Source organism: Miniopterus natalensis, chromosome 15, assembly GCF_054644295.1.
Source record: "Miniopterus natalensis isolate mMinNat1 chromosome 15, mMinNat1.hap1, whole genome shotgun sequence".
Classification (NCBI taxonomy): domain Eukaryota; kingdom Metazoa; phylum Chordata; class Mammalia; order Chiroptera; family Miniopteridae; genus Miniopterus; species Miniopterus natalensis.
Genome location: NC_142095.1, coordinates 25,743,440 through 25,761,245, shown reverse-complemented (window position 1 = coordinate 25,761,245; position 17,806 = coordinate 25,743,440). Strand labels below are relative to the sequence as shown.

Sequence of the window (17,806 nt, the reverse complement as noted above, 5' to 3'; positions counted from 1 at the left end):
GGGGCTGATGACCTGGGAGATTAAGGATTCAACCGGTATTGAAAAGTTGTGAGCCGGTGAAAGGTAGGAGCCACGGCCAAGACCACAGCGAGGCAGGCGGGTGGGAGTAGGGAAGAGATGCCACGTTCAACGGCGTATTTTAGCCTTGTTCTCACGTTAATCAGTTATTTCCCTTTTGGCAGCTAAAAGGCTAGGAACGTCCATTTCAGAGCCGCTGAGAGTAGTTCTAAACTGTGGGAGGAGGAATGTAATTGGAAAGCTGAGGCTGTATTCTCCTAGTATAGCTACACGGCTTCTCACTCACTGGCCAATGCTGCCGCCTTATGCAAAGCCGGCACCGCGGAGACGATCTGCTTCACTGTCGGCGACAACGCCGATCGTCCTGGGGCAGGCGCTGTGGCATCTTCATCGGCTGCGAGGGAGGTCCCAAAATAGTTCTCAAAACCTTTTCACCCTCGCCTGGTAAAGCGCCTCGTCAACAGTAACAATAAGTCGCTAATACAATGCTAGGTTCTGAGGCCCCGGTTAAACAGTTGAGGCGGGCGCACTTCTGCGCCGCCGCTCCTTCGGGTTTCCGCAGACGGGCTGGGGCGGGGGTGGGGACAGCAGGAGCCGGGCGGGGCTGCAAAAACCCGCCAGTCCGGCGACCAGGGGAGGGGCCTTGGTGAAGGGGCCGGGGGCGGGTTTCCCTCCCTGGTCTCCGGAAAGCTCCAAAAATGGCGGGCGGCAAATCGGCTAGAGATGCGCGCAGGCGCCACGGTGGCTGTCTTTCCGCCCGCCTCAGGCAGCCCACGAACTGTCCACAACGCCCTCACCCAGCGGGATCCGCCGCTCACGATTGGCTGAGCTGGCCTAGCGCTCCGTGCAGGGGCGGGGCCGCCACGCAGAGCCCACGTTTCCCGCCCCGCTGGTGCGCGTGCGCGCAATCCCCACAGGAAAGCGTTTGCGCGCGTCCCCGCTGTGGCCCCCAGCTCGCGCCTCAGCTCCCTCCCCTTTCCCGGCAGACCCGTCCCGTCAGCGAAGCAGTATGCACCGCGGCCAGCAGAGGGCGGTCCGGACCCAAGTCTGCAGCGGCGCCATTGGCGTGTGGAAAATGCCACCAGATGGCGGGTTAGGATTGCAGCTCCGTTGAAGGCGCGGCCCCCGCTCCCGAACCCCCGGCGACCACCCCGTAACAACCCCCCCACATCGGGAATAACACACCGGAGACTTTTGGGGGGAAACTAGGTCCACGGCCGGTGGCGCCCGGATGGGCAGCTGAGGTGAGTACGGGCGGCGGCGACAGCGGCGGGGGGCGGGAAATAGGGGGAATGCGGCGGCAGCAGCGCGGGGGCTGGAGACGCCGATCCAAAATGGAGGCCGGGCGAGAGCGAGAGAGCGCGAGCGGGGAGCGAGCGAGCGGGCGGGCCCGGCTCGGGCTCCGCGCGGGGGAGGGAGGCCGTGCGGGCCTGTGCGCGGTGCGGCGGTCGCTGACCGTCCGGGCGCGTGGGGGCGACGGCTGTGGGCGCGGCGGGTACCCCGGAGCTCTCGTCGCTCCTCACCCATCCCGCGGGCTCCGAATATTGTGCCCCCGCCCGCTCGGGCACTACGGCGGCGGTCGCGAAAGCCTTTGTGGCGCGCTCGGGCCCGCCGCCAAGCCCGCCCTCCGCCTCCCCCCACCCCGCCCGGACTTCGGGACTCGTCCGCGCCCGGCGGGGCCGGGCCGAGGCGGGCTGGTGCGAACGCCTCCCGCCGCCCTGCGTTTCTGCGGTGTTTTAGCGGCAGCGTCGTCACATGACAAGGAGCTCGCCTCAGTGGAGGGGCCTGGGGGTCGCTCGGCGTGGCGGCCGGCCCAGGCGTTTTTTTGCTGGGGTGGGGCTGGGAGCTGGCAACTGGGGGAAAAGGGGCGTCGAAGCCAGGCTTCCCGCTATCTGCCCTCTCCGCCCCGTCGGAGGCATCCCTGTGAAACGTGTCCAGGCCCGAGCACTGCCCCGCTAGTCTGTCAATCCCCCGGGAGATGAGACCAATAAAAGTTGTTTTCTCTCTTTTCTCGGGGTGGGGGCGGGGTGAAGATCTGGGAAACTGGAGTGCTTGAAGTTGGACCTGGGCCTTGATTGGAGGGTCTGAACTGGATGCTGCTTGTATGCTATAGAGATTGAGAAATTTTAAGGTTTTAAAATTGTCACCTCACCCCTTCTACCCATATTTGAAATGTTATCGATTCCCTTCACATTGCAGAGAATCGTGCCCTGGGCGTTTAAATCATGGGATGGTTTTGGAAGCTTAATGGACTCAACAATGCTGTTTGTATGTTTCAGTGTTTGTATGTGACAAGAGCGAATTATTCGCTGTTATTATTGGTGTTAAGATGACAGTTTATTCCTTCTCTTGGTTGTGACTACGAAGACTATATTTTGCATCTTAGCAGGTAAAGTTAGTCTTTTGAATTGACATAAAGAAAGTTGTGTGATTTGTAACTTCTGTGGAATTTGAGTGTAACTCCACCTTTTAGTTTTCTATGTGCATGTTTTTAAGAAAATTGCAAATTCTGCTGCCCAAGCACTTAGGGTAATATCCACAAGAGTGAAAATAAAAACGACGTGTTTATTGTATGATATATTGTGTCACATTCTTATTTTTATGATATATGAAGAATTCAGATTCAAAAATTTGTCCAAAGGGTGGAATGTTGAAAGATCTGGAAAGGTGGTTTACTTGCTTGTGATTTTTGTGGTTTTTGAGAATACTTATAACGCAAATTGTTTGCTATCTAAAGTTTTGAAAACCTACAGGTGTTTTGCTACATTTTCAAAATGTACTTTAAATTCATTCAAGTGGTCTACCAATGGTCATTTTTACAACCAAATTACTTGTGAATGAAAATTTCTCTTGTATACTCTTTAGTTTTGATTATCTGACAAAGCTAAGGGATATTTAGGTAGATGTGAAATACGGAAATTTGTTGTTGCTTTTGCTTTCTTTGAAGACAGTAATAGAATTACTGTTGATTTAAATGGCTTTTTTTAATGCTTTAAGGGGGCTGTGGTGTAGGGGCAAGCACTTGGCTGAAGTTACTTTAAACATTCCCTAGCTTTGTGATCTTTGGAATGTCACTCTTGAGCTTTACTTTTTTCATTAAAATGAAGGTAGTAATAAAGTACACGGTAGTTGTTTATAAGTTGTGTGTGAAAATTCCCTTTTCATTGCTAAAACTTTTAAGATTTTTTACAGTCTTAATCTTTCCTTGATTCTGGATCTATATCAGTGCTTTGAGGAGATATAATGCACTCTGGGGGAAAAGATACAAGTCTCCCCTCTCCCCCTTTATTTTCTTTGCTGCTTTGTTCTATGTTGAGGGAGTGTATTAGTTTTCTTTTGAAGTGTAGCAAGTACCACAAATGTAACAGCTTAAGCAACAGCTCTTTATTATCTCACAATTTCTATAGGTCAGACATCTGGGTACTTTTTGTAACCAAGCTCTCAGTTCAGCATTTCTCTAGGCTAAAATCAAGATGTCAGCTGTGGCTGCAATTCTCACCTGAGGCTTAAGGTCTTCTTCCAGGCTCACTACTTGTTGGCAGAATTAATTTCCTTGTGGCTGTATGACCGGTTTTATTGCTAGCTATTGGCCAGGGACCGTTCTCATTTCCTTACCATATTCCAAATAGTGTTTGCTTTCATACTGGCAAGTAGGGCCAGTCTCTGACTTCCTCTATCTCTGACCTCTAGACTCCCCTTTAAAGCCTCTATTAAAAGCTCATCTGATTAGGTCAGGCCCACCCAGGATAATCTTTTTTGTGTGTGAAATCAACTGATTAGGGAATTTAAATACAAATGCAAAATTCTGTTTTCCACCAAACGGTCTTAAGAGTTATATCCCATCATTGTATCTAAAGGTCTCTCCCACACGCAAGGGGAGGGGATTAGACAGGTGTGGGTCATTGAGAGTTCTTAGAATTTTGCCTGCTATGGGGAAAGAAGTATCTTTACATTTGCCTCTTTATTTTTTAAATTGATTTTAGAGATGGAGAGGGAGAGAGAGAAACATTGATCAGGCCCCGACTGGGGACTGAACCCCCACAACTTGGGTATGTGCCCTCACTGGGAATCGAACTTTGACCTTTTGGTGTACCGGCGACACGCCAACCAACTGAGCCACACCAGTCTGGGCCACATTTCCCTCTTTATTTATTTCACTTGTTTATTGTTAATCCTCACCTGAGAATATTTTTTCTATTGATATTTAGAGAGAGTAAAAGGGAGGGGGAGGAGAGAAACATCAGTGTGAGAGAGTGACATCAATTGGTTGCCTCCCATACACAACCTGACCAGGGCCAGGGATTGAACCTACAACCCAGGTACATGCCCTTGATCAGGAATCGAACCCGAGACCCTTCAGTGTGCAGGCTGTAGCTCTAACCACTGAGCCCAAACAGCCAGGGCCACATTTGCCTCTTTAGAATCAACATACAAGGAGAGCACCTTGGCAGAGCAGTAATCCCACTTGATATGTTTATTTATACTTATTTTGTCGTGCACTTTCTCCTTTTCCATATTTCCTGCTATTTCAGTGTAAGTGCCTCCCTCTATAAAACACTTTATTGCATTTAAAGGAAGCTAAAATTAAAATTTTAAAAGAAGCAAGGCAAAGGAAGAGATTATGCAATTCTTATTATTCCTTGGTACCTATTGTTTTACCCATTTTAGAAATGAGGTTGAATTTCAGAGAAGTTAAGGAATTCAAATACTTAAGATCATAGAATTATTAAGAGACAGGTAGATTAACACGGTTATTGCACCAGTTGCTGTGGTGTAATTGGTCCAGCAGCTTGTGAGGAGGAAATTCTTATGGAAAAGAATAGTATTTGAAAATGGCAGAGTAGGGATATTATTGGTAGAACAAAGAAGGTAGCGGAAGTTTGGTCATGGCTTTTGGAATGGTTTAACAATCCGTCAACATAAGAAACATTCAAACCTGTAGAGAGTTTTTATAATTTGTTTGAGCCAAACTGACAACAATGTTGGGAAGCAAAATCTCAAATGCTCCAGAGAATGAATGTTTTGTAGTTTCTTTTATACATTTGGAATTTAGGAGGGAACATAAGGAAGAGTACATGAAGGTGGGAGAAAGCGACGGCAAGGTGGGGATTGGATTACGAGATGCTTACCAAGATTATGTGATCTCCTGAGGATGGTTATGCTTCCCAAGGATCTGAAAAAAAGGCATTTCAATAGTGTGCTAACCTTAGATACACAAAAGCAATGGACAGGGCTTAAGGCAAAGGTAACCTTTTACTGGGGAAGTTATAGGCCTGAGGTATGACTACCATTATGACCTGCCCATGGTGTGATCAGATCACCCTATGAGGTTACTTTCAGTTAGATTTATTATAGAGCCCCATTTTTGTCCACAAGAAGCAAAATATTTTCAAGAGGAGTCAATTAGGATGATTTTAGTAAAGGGAATCAAGCTACTTTTAAACAGAATTTATTGATTGATTTGAAAAAGAGAGAAAAAAACATTGATTTGTTGTTCCACTGGTTTATGTATTCATTGGTCGCTTCTTTGTGCCCTGACTGGGCAGAGATCAAACCCAGCAAGCTTGGCATATCGAGATGACATGCTAACCAACTGAGCTACCCAACTAAGGGCAAGGGTATCAAGCTTTAAAGAACATAGCCAGGGGTTAAAATTATTAGGGAGATACAGGTTAGTTTCTTAACAGAGGGGTGATGCAGTAGGGGCTTGGCAAGTCTTTTGTTAGCAGAATAAAAATATAGGTCTTTAGAATTTAGGTGATTCTTGCTACTCTGATATTCTGTAGGGAAAATTAGGAAGCAAAGGCCTAAAATATTTGCATAAGCCCCAGTATGAGATGATTCTTGAGGTAAGAATTAGGGTTGAATCTACAGACGAGGGATCAGTTTTCTGTCATTTTGATAGTTATGAGGACAGGATCCTAGCTTCCTAGCTTTCAGTACTGAGAGAAACCTTTTCTTACTGAGAAATGTGATTCTTTTTATTATTTATTTTTTTTAATATAATTTTTATTGGTTTCAGAGAGAAAGGAAGGGAGAGAGAGAGAAACATCAATGATGAGAGCCATTGATCGGCTGCCTCTTGCATGCTTTCTCCTGGGGATCGAGCCCACAACCCAGGCATGTGCCCTGACCGGGAATCGAACCTTGATCTCCTGGATCATAGATCAATGCTCAACAGCTGAGCCACTCCAGCTGGGCTGGAAATATGATTCTTTTTAAATGAGCTTTAAGTAGGTCATAGTTAGGCCTGTTGGTTTTATAGAATCTTTTCTCCAAGTAATATATCACTTCCTTATTGCTTCCCTCAGGTTTTTTCCTCCTCTTCTAATTCTCTGTTCTTGCCAGTTAGTGCTTGAAGGACATCTCAAGTCCTACCTTTTTTTTCTTCTTCTTTTTTAAAATTGATTTTAGGGGGAGAGAGAGAGAAACATCTATGTGAGAGAGAAGCATTCCACAGGTGCCCAGACTAGGGATCGAACCACAACCTGGCTTTGTGCCGACTGGGAATAGAACCTGCCACCTTTTGGTGTATGGGACTACAGTCCAACCAACTGAGCCACACCGACTAGTGCAAGTCCTACCTTCTTTATAAAATACCTTCCTTTGTGCTGTAGGCCTAAATGATGCACCAGTTAGTTGTGCAAATATCTCTAAGGAGTTTTGTTACAATTAAACAACTATACTAATGGTTTTTAACTTACTAGAAGCTCACAGTTACAAAAGCATTTTACATTGTGACTCAGTACAAACACACAATGGAAATAAAAGTTCCATGAAACAGCATTTTATGCAGTGCACTCTGATACACTGATTTTTTTTTAATGGTTGCAACTCGCCTAAGTGATATCGTAACTTGGTTACCCACAGTTGGAAAAGCCCTGAATTGTAATCTCATTGGTAATCAGGAGAGTGCAAAGTAAAACCATAAAAAGAAACCATTTCACTTCCATCAGATTAAAAGCAAACATCAAAAGTCCTGAAGTATATGTACCTTAAATCTAGCAGTTATACTTAAATCTACATTCCTGTGAGATAAGTGCTTGTACTTATATACCAGGATGTGAACAGAAATGTACATAATAGCCTGTTTGCAGTAGCCAATATTTAGAAACAGACTGCCTGCCATTGGTAGAATGGATAAATAAATGGTAGTTTTCGAAAGTTAAAATAATACTTTAAAAAAGTTAAAATAGCCGTAGCTAGTTTGGCTCAGTGGGTAGAGCGACTGAAGGATTTCAGATTCAGTTCTGGTCAAGGGCACCTACCTAGGTTATAGGTTTGATCCCTGGCCCAGGTGTGGGCAAGTGCAGGAGGCAGCCAGTCAATGTGTGTCTCTCACATTGATGTTTCTCTCTCCCTTCCATTCTCTCTGAAAAGCTATGGGGAAAATATCCTCGAGTGAGGATTAAAAAAAAAAAAAAGTTAACATAACCTTCATTCCTAGGAATAACCTCACTTTGTCATGGTGTAGTAGTATCCTTTTTATATTTAATATTTTGTTAGGAATTTTGGGATATTTCTTCATGAAGGATATTGTGTTGTAGTTTTCTTTGGTCGTAATGTCTGTTAGGTTTCAGTATTAGGATTATGATGGTTTCATAAAATAAGTTGAGAAGTAAGTGGTCCCTCAATGTTTTTGTAACTGTGAGCTTCTAGTAAGTTTGTGAAATACTGATGTTTTTTCTAGAATTTTAGGTAGAATTCACCAGTGATACCATCTGGACTTGGAATTTTTTTTATGAGAAGGTTTTTGGTAACATTCAGTTTTTTAGTGGACACAGGGCTATTCAGATTTTGTTTCCTCTTAAGTCAGTTTTGGTAAGTTGTATTTTTAAAGAAAATTTTCATCTCATTTGTTGATGTAAGTTGTTTATAAGATTTCCTTGTTAGTCTCCTAATGTCTGTAGGATATGTAGTGAAATCTCCTTTAATTTCTGGTGGTGTTAATGTGCTCTTTCATTTTTTTTACTACCAGTCTAATTCAGGTTTATCAATTTTGATATCTTTTCATGTAATAACATTGTTACTTCTCCATTTGTCATTTATTTTATTTTATTTTTAATTTTTTTAAAAAATATATCTTTATTGATTTGAGAGAGGAAAGGGGAGGGCGAGAGAGACAGAAACATCAATGATGAGAGAGTCATTGGAAATTGAGCCCGCAGCCCAAGCATGTGCCCTGACCAGGAATCGAACCTCGATCTCCTGGATCCTAGGTCAATGCTCAACCGCTGAGCCACGCTCGGCCGGGCTGTCATTTATTTTTGTTATTTATAATTTTTTTCTTAAACATATTTTGCTTTTCTTTTTCTAGCTTCTTAAAGTGGAACCTAGCTCATAGAGTTCTTATTTTCTAATATAAACATGCAAAGCTAGACATTTTCCTCTAAGCATTGCTGTATCCCATAGATTTCGATATGTTGTGTTTTTATTCAGTTTGAAATTGTTCTAATTTGCTTTGTGATTCATTTTTTTGTTTGTTTGCTTTGTGATTTCTTCATTAACTCATGGATTACAAGTCTAATTTTCAAATATTTGGGGTTATTTTAGACATCTTGTTGACTGCTAACATTTAAAAAAATATTTATTTTTATTGATTTTTAGAGAGGGAGGAAGGGAGAGGGATATAGAGATAGAAACATCGATGAGAGAGAAACATCATCAATTGGCTGCCTCCTGCACACTCCTATATGCCCTGACGTGGGAATCAAACCAATAACCTCTTGGTTCATGGGTCGATGATCAACCACTGAACTGCATTGGTCGGGCTCATATTGAAGTCAGAGAATATCCTTTATATGATTTTACTCCTCTTAAGTTTATTGAACCTTGTTTTATGTTCTAGCAGATGGCCTGTCTTGGTAAATGTACCTTTCACACTCAAAAAGAATGTGTGTTCTTCAGTTGGGTAGGATTCTGTAAATATCAATTCAATTAAGGAGTTTTGGTAATATTTTTCAAATAATTTATGTCTTTACTGGTTTTCTGTCTTTGGGGGAGTGGGGGTTCTAATTCTAGCAGTTGCTGAGAGATGTTAAAATATCTATGACCATGGAATTGCCCATTTCTCCCTTAATTCTGTCAAATTTTGCCTAAAGTATTTTGAAGCTTTGTTATTAGGCTTGCACAATTTATGATTGTCTTCCTGATGAAATGACCTTGTTATCATTATGAAATGTCCTAATTTATTCCTGGTAGTAGTCTTTGTCTTGAAGTCTACTTTATCAGATATTAACATAGCCACTCCAACTTTCTCCAGCTTTCTGTTTCCAAAGCATATCTTTTTCCATCCATTTACTTAAAACATTTTCTTTATAATTAAGATGCACCTCTTGAAGGTAGCATATAGTTGAGTTTTGCTTTTTTTAATCCTTTTGGCAATATGGAATTGGAATCCCTCAATTATAATAAACATTGATTATGTGCTAATGCCTAGCAAGGTCTGGGAAGGTTCTGAGATTATACCCCACTTTCAGGTGTTGGCACCAATAGGAATCCCCAATTTTAGGTACGGTGATGAGGATTTTTTAAAAAACGGAAACTTTATTCAGTGAAAACAGCTCAATTGTGTGCCTCAGCAAGGCTATAAGGCAGCTCTGGGGCCAGGCCCCTCTCCAGCTGGACAGCTCTGCTCCTTGCTGGTCTGCTCTGTTCTGTGCCAGTTGGTTCTGGCCTGATAGTACATCTTAGGTGTTTCAGCTTAGCCTGGGAGCCACAATCTTCAGTCTTGGTGGAAAGGGAAAGTATGCTTCCAGAGCCAGAGGGGAGCTGGCTTATATGGACAGAAGTCCCTGTCCTTGGTCCCTGATTGGCCTGTCCTCATGCAAATGAGGATCCCAAATCCTTGAAATTTGATTGGTCCAAAAGGTACTATCCTGATTGATCAGAATAGAACCTCTCTGGTTGGTCAGAGCTACACAGCTCTGATTGGATTGAGAAAGCCTCAGTCCTATTGGTTGAAATAGCATTCCAGGAACTCCTTTTAAAGGGCTGGATCAGATGGCAGAAACAGAGTCTAGGCAGGCAGTTCAGTGCATGCTTCTCCCTGAAGTGCAGTTTGCATGAGAGGCCCCTGTGTAGCAATGGCTGCTAGGCTGGCTCTGTCTTTAAAAATTTGAGCCCAGTTAGCCACCAGCAGCTCTTCTTACTAGGTGTCTTTTCAGGGTTCACACAAGTTAACCTGCCACAGTTTAGTTGGATGCTAGTAGGAGCCATGAGACTCTTTGGTCAGAAATGAAGAACAGTGCATTATAGCAGTAACAGTAGCCACAGAATCAGCATTTGTGTGAGATCTGTGATCCCCACTTTGCACAGGTAGTGTGAAGATGTGACACCTGTACATGAAGTGAGTGGGTTGTGTTATAGGAGAATCCCAAACTTGGGGAAACGTAAATTGTTAAAATGGGTAGTAAGCATGCCTCCCCTTTTTTCTGAGGGAGATGCCTGATTATATTGTTATTTTTCTTATCTTATTTAGAGCACTGAGAGGTAGGTTTCTTGCATTCTGTAGTAGATAGTATGAAGTAGCAAATGTGCATTTTTATGATAGTGAACAATATGAAAGCTAAAGAACATCTTAAGCTGTGCTCTACTTTATTGTTAAATTCTAAATTAACTTTTGGGATGAAAATGCCTTATTGTGTGCCTTGTACTGCTAGGAATAATTTAAAAGTTTATGCTCACTGATAAGGAAGCACTGTCACATGGTAAGTGGCTAAGAATGCCTTTGTTCATTGTGCAAGAGAGTTCCTGGCACTTGGAGTCATACTGCCTGTTTCAAATTCTAACTCAACCCCTTCCTAGGTATGTAAACTGGGCAAATTCTTTAGCCTCTCTAAACCTCAGTTTTTTCATCTGCAATATGGGAATAATAAAAGCTTGGCTCTGTTATTACTGTAGAGGTTAAAAGGTAGCTTTTAAATATTAGACCATATTGCATTTTGAATAAACCCAAAGAACATTAATTTTAAAAGGTGAATAAAATAATCTAAATAAATGATGAGGTTACTTTCCAGAAGTAGAGGATTTTAATTAATTGTTTTTTACCAGCACATAGAGCTAGCATATTAAAACTTTATCAATGAGAATGGTCAGAGGATGAGTTACTCTTTTTAACTGAGAGATGAGGATCATGGCCAGAGTTTTCTGCTTATATTTAAACATATTTCAAACATCAGGCTCTTTTTCTTTCCTTAGAAAGTACTGCATCCTAGAAAGGCAGTGTAATGCTTTCTTGATAATTGGGAAACTTTGATGGTTATAGCAGGATTATTATTTGATTATTAGCTTTGTATGTATAATTTTGCAAAGAGACTAGGAATGAATCTTTACCAAGAGTAAAACATATCTTGAGTTACTAGACAAAATAAGATTATAGATGATTTTTTTCCCCTCTCATACAAATGGGGTACAAAGACCAAAACTCTGGTTAACCTGAGAACTTTTTAGTTATGAATTTTTAAAATTTTTATAAATATAAAGGCAGCTTAGTGTAGGAGAGAGAAAGCTGGGGCCAAAGATCTGAGTTTTAATTACAGCTATAGCAGCACCTTTGTGTCTTTGAGTTATTACTTTTCTAGGCCTCTGTTTCTTCATTGTAAAATTAGTGTTTTGGACCTTGTTTCCCAGATTCTTTTAAAATTTTTAGTGCGTGTTGAAATAATTAGGAAATCATTCTGAATCAGGTCATGTAGAATGTTTGATATGAAAGTCTTTAGTTTGGAAAAAACCTAATTGTCTTATCAGCAGGCTCCTTTTGCCTCATCTCCCAGCTGGTTATTGTAATCCATTCTTTTCCCCGAGCTGATAAGTGTACAGACCAATTATGTTAATATTGAGATAGTAGTTATAGTTTTGGGGGCCAGCTTTTGGTGGTGTTTGCTTCTTTACTTGGCAAGAAAGAGAGAGACGATCAAGTGCTTTCATATAGTTTTATTCAATGTGAGTATTCAAACACTTGTTGAACATCTACAATGAGCCCTACACTGGGTATAAAGACATTAAAGCACAATTTTGTCTTTCTAATACACAGAGGTGATTCACTATTCAAAACTTAGGTGATATCTTCTGTAAAGATCCTTTCCTGATTGCCCCTGTCTCCCTTCCTCAAGTCTAGGGTTGATGTAAGTGTTCTTCCTTTGTGTTTTATTGGTATGCTGTGCCAGGGCTGCCATGACTGATTGTGGGATTGCTGCTTGCATAAAGGTGCCTGGCCAAGGGAGTTGGTGGCGGCTGATACCCAGATTCTATTCTGCTTGATGAACTGTCCATTTGCTTTTTCACCTTTTTCAAATTCACCTGTCCAAAGGAGGCCTTTCCTTCCTAATTCTTGAAAAGAATTTATATATGCTAGCAGACATCTACATTAAAAACATTTTATAGTGTGTGTTTTTTTTCTTACATCCAAGTTTTATACTAGGTAATAAATGTCTTGAGGTGGTTTCTTGAAGTGAGCAAATGCTTCCTAAAGTTGAATTCTTACGTAATTTTGAAAGAAAAGTGAAAGTTAGCTAGGCAGGAGTGGAATAATAGATATGGGAATGGTATTTCAGGTGAATGCAAAGATACAGGTTGTGATCTAGTGTGGCTCATTGATTTTTCAAACTGTAGAGCTTGCACCAGCAGTGTCAGTATTACCTCGGATTTGTTAGAATTCAAGTACTTGGACTTCACCCCAGTCCGACTGAATCAGCAATTCTGGAGATCAAGTTTAGCAGTTTGTGTTTCAACAGGTTCTTCAGGTGATTCTGATGCAAACTGAAGTTTGAGAGCCACTACTATAGCCCACTTCTTGAGGAAGCATTAGTTGAGTGTGTGTTCAGAGCATAGGGTACCTATGGAGGAGTGATTAAAATATAGAGTTGTGGGCAGTGACCTGAGTGTCTAGTGTTGCAAACTAGAGTTTGAACTTTGTCCTTAGGCCAGTGGCTGCACATTAGAATTATCTGGGAACTTTAAAAATATACCGGTGATGGGATATAGTCCAAACCAACTGATACCACTTCTCTGAGTTTCTGATGCACAGTGAGGATTGTGAACTATATAACTGACTGAACTTAGTTACTGTTTTATGATAGTATATACGTTTACTGAGAATATGTTAAATAGCATGATAATTAAATAACACAGTTTTATGTAGGTATTATTCCCGTTTCACAGATGAAGTAGAGAGATTAAGTACCTTTTCCCAATATTACCTACCTAGGAAGTGGTGGGTTTGAGTATAGGGTTTTGTGATTCTAAAGTCTAGTCTTTTAAGCAATCTTTTTTCTTTTTTTTAAACTCGGGGTTCATAAACTTAGATGGAAAACAATCATATCTTTATTTCACCAACCTCTAAGTGAGATTTAGCATTTTATTTGATTTTTGAATGTAGGCAACAAATCACAGTTGTATAAGCAATACCTGTGACTCTGTTACCAATTGAAATCAGAAATTCTTTCATATTAAATTACAGATGTTGCAGATACCTCAAAATGTTTAGGCTATAATCGTTAGACCCACCTGTAAATTTTTTTTTTAATCTTTAACCAAGTATATGTTTTTTTATTGTTTTGAGAGAGAGGGACATTGATATGAGAGAGAAACATCCATCAGTTGCCTCTCTTATGCACCCCGGCCTGGGATTTAACCTGCAGCCTAGGTATGTGCCCTGACTGGGAATCGAATCCACATTTTGATGTATAGACGATGCTCCAACCAAACTGAGCCACCTGACTAGGGCCCACCTAGCTCTTTATTTACTGTGTTAAAGAAGTACATATATTACTATGTCGTAACTTTGTTTTTAAAAATACGTTGATAGTTGTATTTGAATATGTTTAATAATTCATTTTCTAAGCATGGTACCATGTGCTGAGGAAGAGAGGTTAGTAACATAGGGTAGAAGAGTATTAAAAAGTCCATTTGTTTGGTTATTTCTCAGAATAGAGATCCTTATAAAAGAGATAGTCTCTCTTCTGTTTCATTCCCCAACCCCCTTTTATTTGACTTGTTAAATAGGACTGAACCCCAAGTTTTTTGTTACATGTTAAAGTTCTAAATTTTAAAATACTTTGGGTTTAGATTGCTTTTTTCTAAGCACTTCCAAAAATAAAAATAAATTAGAGATGATGATATGCATTATCTTACCAGGCATTCTAACTATCTTGTAGTCTGATACAGTGCTGTTTAATAGAACTTTCTGCAGTGATGGAAATGTTTTGTATGTGTGCTGTTCCGTATAGTAGCAATTAACCACAATGTTGCAAAGAGACGAAATAATATAATAGTTAACAGCAATATAACAACATTATACAATAATAGCTGATAGTACTGTTCATATACTAGTTACAGTTTTAAGCATTTTACATATGTTAACTGAGGTAATCCTTACAACAATCCTTTGCGGTGGTGGGTACCATTGTTAGGATGTGGGTACTCTTGTTAAGGTTCAGTTTACAGATGGGCATTGAGGGACAGACAAGTTAAGTGATTTTCCAAAGGTCACATAACTAGTAATTAGCAGAACTGAGACTCAGACCCTGGCAGTCTGGCTTCCTTTAAGTTCCCTTTATAATGTACTCCTTTATCACTTTTTCAAATCCTCAAATGCACATACAGAATGAGTATATTAAAAGGAATTTACGATAAATCATTTTCTTCTATTATTAACTAAAAATTAATGTAGACATTTTTGTTCACGGTACTTTGCCCTTTGTTACTATTTGAATCTAATCATAGACTCAGTTTACTATTTTATTTCCGGTAAGTAAATACAGGAAATTCTTGTATTAGATGTAGGTATTTTTAGTAACTAACACTGATATTATTTAAACAGTAATTTAGATTGTACCCTTCAAGATTAATTTGAACCGTCAGTGCAGAAATTGAATATTAACACAGGCATACTTTGTTTTATTGCATTTGGTTTTATTGCACTTTGCAGTATTATACTTTTTGCAAATTGAAGGATTGTAACAACTCACTGTTGCACAAGTCTATTACCATCATTTTTCCACAGCATTTGCTCGATTCATGTCTCTTTGTCACATTTTGGTAATTCTCGCAATATTTCAAACTCTTTCATTATGTAATATTTGTTAGGGTGATCTCTAATCAGTGACTTTTGATGTTACTGTTGTAATTGTTTTGGTGCACCATGTACCATGCCCACATAAATGTTATTTTTGTTCTGACTGCTCCCCGACTAGCTGTTCCCCCATCTCTCCCCCTCTCCTTGGGCCTCCCTATTTCCTTAGACACACAGTATTGAAATTAGGGCAATTAATAACCCTACAGTGGCCTCTCAGTGTTGAAGCAAAAGGAAGAGTCGTGCGTCTCCCACTTTAAATAAAAAACTAGAAATTATTAAGTTTAGTGAGGAAGGCATGTCAGAAGCTGAGATAGGCTGAAATGTCTCTTGGGATCATCAGCCAAATTGTCAATGCAGAGGAAAAGTTCTTGAAGGAAATTAAAAGTGCTCTTCCAGTGAACTACATGAATGATAAGAAAGTGAAACAGCCTTATTGCTGATATGGAGAAAGTTTTAGTGGTTTGGATAGAAGATCAAACCAGTTACAACATTCCTTTTAGCCAAAACTGAATCTAGATTAAGGCCCTAACTTTCTTCAGTTTTACGAAGGCTGAAAGGTGAGGAAGCTGCAGAAGAAAAGTTTGAAGCTAGCAGAAGTTGGTTCAGGAGGTTTAAGGAAAGAAGCTGATCCATAACATAAAAGTGCCTGATATAGAGGCTGCAGCAAGTTATGCAGAAGATCTAGCTAAGATAATTAATGAAGGTGGCTACACTAAAAACAGCCTTATATTGGAAGAAGATGCCACCTAGGACTTCCATAGCTAGAGAGAAGTCAGTGCCTGGCTTCAAAGCTTCAAAGGACAGGCTATCTCTTGTTAGGGGTAATGCAGCTGGTGACTAAGTTCAAGCTTATGTTTACTTACCATTCTGAAAATCCTAGGCCCCTTAAGAAATATGCCGTATCTACTTTGCCTTTGCTCTGTATACATGGAAAACAAAGCCTGGATGACAGCACATCTGTCTATAACATGTTTACTGAACATTTTAAGCCCACTGTTGAGACCTACTATTCAGAAAAGAAAGATTCCTTTCTTTTTACCGCTTATTGGCAATGCACTTGGTCGCCCAAGAGCTCTGAAGGAGATATACAGTGAGATTAATGTTGTTTTTATGCCTGCTAATACAGCATCCATTCTGTAGCCCATGGATCAAGGAGTAAATTTGACTTTCAAGTCTTATTTAAGAAACATTTTGTAAGGCTATAGCTGCCGAGAGAGTGATTTCTCTGATGGATCTGGGCAAAGTAAGTTGAAAACCTTCTGAAAAGGATTCACAATTCTAGATGCCATTAACATTCATGATTCATGGGAAGAGGTCAGAACTAACAGTTTTTGGAAGAAGTTGATTCCAGCCTTGTTGGATGACTTTGAGAGGTTCAAGCAGATGTGGTGGAAATAACAGGAGAATCAGAATTCGAAGTGGAGTCTGAAGATGTGACTGAATTATGCAATCTTAGGATAAAATTTGAAAGGATGAGGAATTGCTTTTTATGGATGAGCGTAGAGAGTGGTTTCTTGAGATGGAGTCTCATTTTTTTTAACCTTTGTGCACAGTAACTTTTCGTTTCAATGCCAAATTATAGAATAATATTTTAAGGAATGTTTTAAAGGTAGTTAAACTCAACATGCATGAAACTAACGATGCAAATAACTCAATATGTGGTGAACAGCTGTGACTGAGTTAGTGGATGAACCATGACAGCTATGTTTAATTACTGTCTGTCCAGCGTTATAAAATGCTGTTGATTGTGAGGTGCATTTTATCTCAGAACTGTTAAAATAAGGTGGGGAAATGTACGAGTTAGAGTAGCTGAATGACGGTGGATGGTGAGAAGCTTCCCATACCAGCCTATTTAACATATGATGTGGGTGGAAGTAGATAAATAGCACTACTGATAGTACTAGTGTTAATAGTGTGAATGGTTTTTGTGTTATGGAAGTTCACCTTTGAAGGAGATCACTGGTAGCTGAAAATTTATATTTGTAATGGGCAGTTCAGACAGTCATAGAATTTGTTGAAAGAATATCTAAAGAGGGCAACAAGCCCTGGCTGGGTGGCTTAGTTGGTTGGAGCTTCGTCCCGTGTACCAAAAGGTTGCAGGCTTGATTCCCTGTCTGGGCACATACCTAGGTTGCTGGTTCAGTCCCCAGTCGGGACATACTGGAGGCAACCGATTGATGATTCTCTCTCACATCAGTGTTTCTCACTTTGATTTTTCTCTCTCCCTTCCTTTCTCTCTCAAATCAATAAAAACATATCTTTGGGTGAGGATTAAAAAAAAAATAGCCCTGGCTGGTGTAGCTCAGTGGTTAGAGTGTTGGCCTGTGCACCAAAGGGTCGAGGGTTCTATTCCCGGCCAAGGGCACGTACCGAGGTTGCAGGTTCGGTTTGCTCCCCGCCCCTGGTTGTGCCATGTGCGGGAGGCAACCAGTCAGTGTATCTCTCTCACATCTGTGTCCCCCTTCCCTTCCCTTCTACTCTCTGAAAAGCAATGGAAAAAAATATCCACAAGTGAGGATTAACAAAAAATAAATAAAAGTAAAAAAAATAAAAATAAAATGAAGAGAGCAACAAGTAAGATAGTTCTTGGGCACTGTGTATAAACTGATGACATTAAAGCAGTGACACTTCGATTTATATGTTTTGACGTATAGGTCAGTACTAGCAACACAGTTAGTACAGAGTAAGTTATCGGCAAATATATATTAATTT

At 40.8% G+C, this 17,806-nt stretch overlaps 1 protein-coding gene across 1 annotated transcript in view; it reads left to right on the top strand.

Annotated features, from left to right (window-relative positions):
- The first annotated feature begins 1,091 nt into the window (after positions 1-1,091).
- The window catches only part of STAG1 (STAG1 cohesin complex component), a 269,636-nt gene continuing 252,921 nt past the window's right edge, over positions 1,092-17,806 (top strand). Inside the window, exon 1 of the mRNA XM_016224325.2 lies at positions 1,092-1,262. The gene's annotated coding sequence lies outside the window, so the exon portion shown is untranslated. The remainder of the gene's footprint in view (positions 1,263-17,806) is intronic.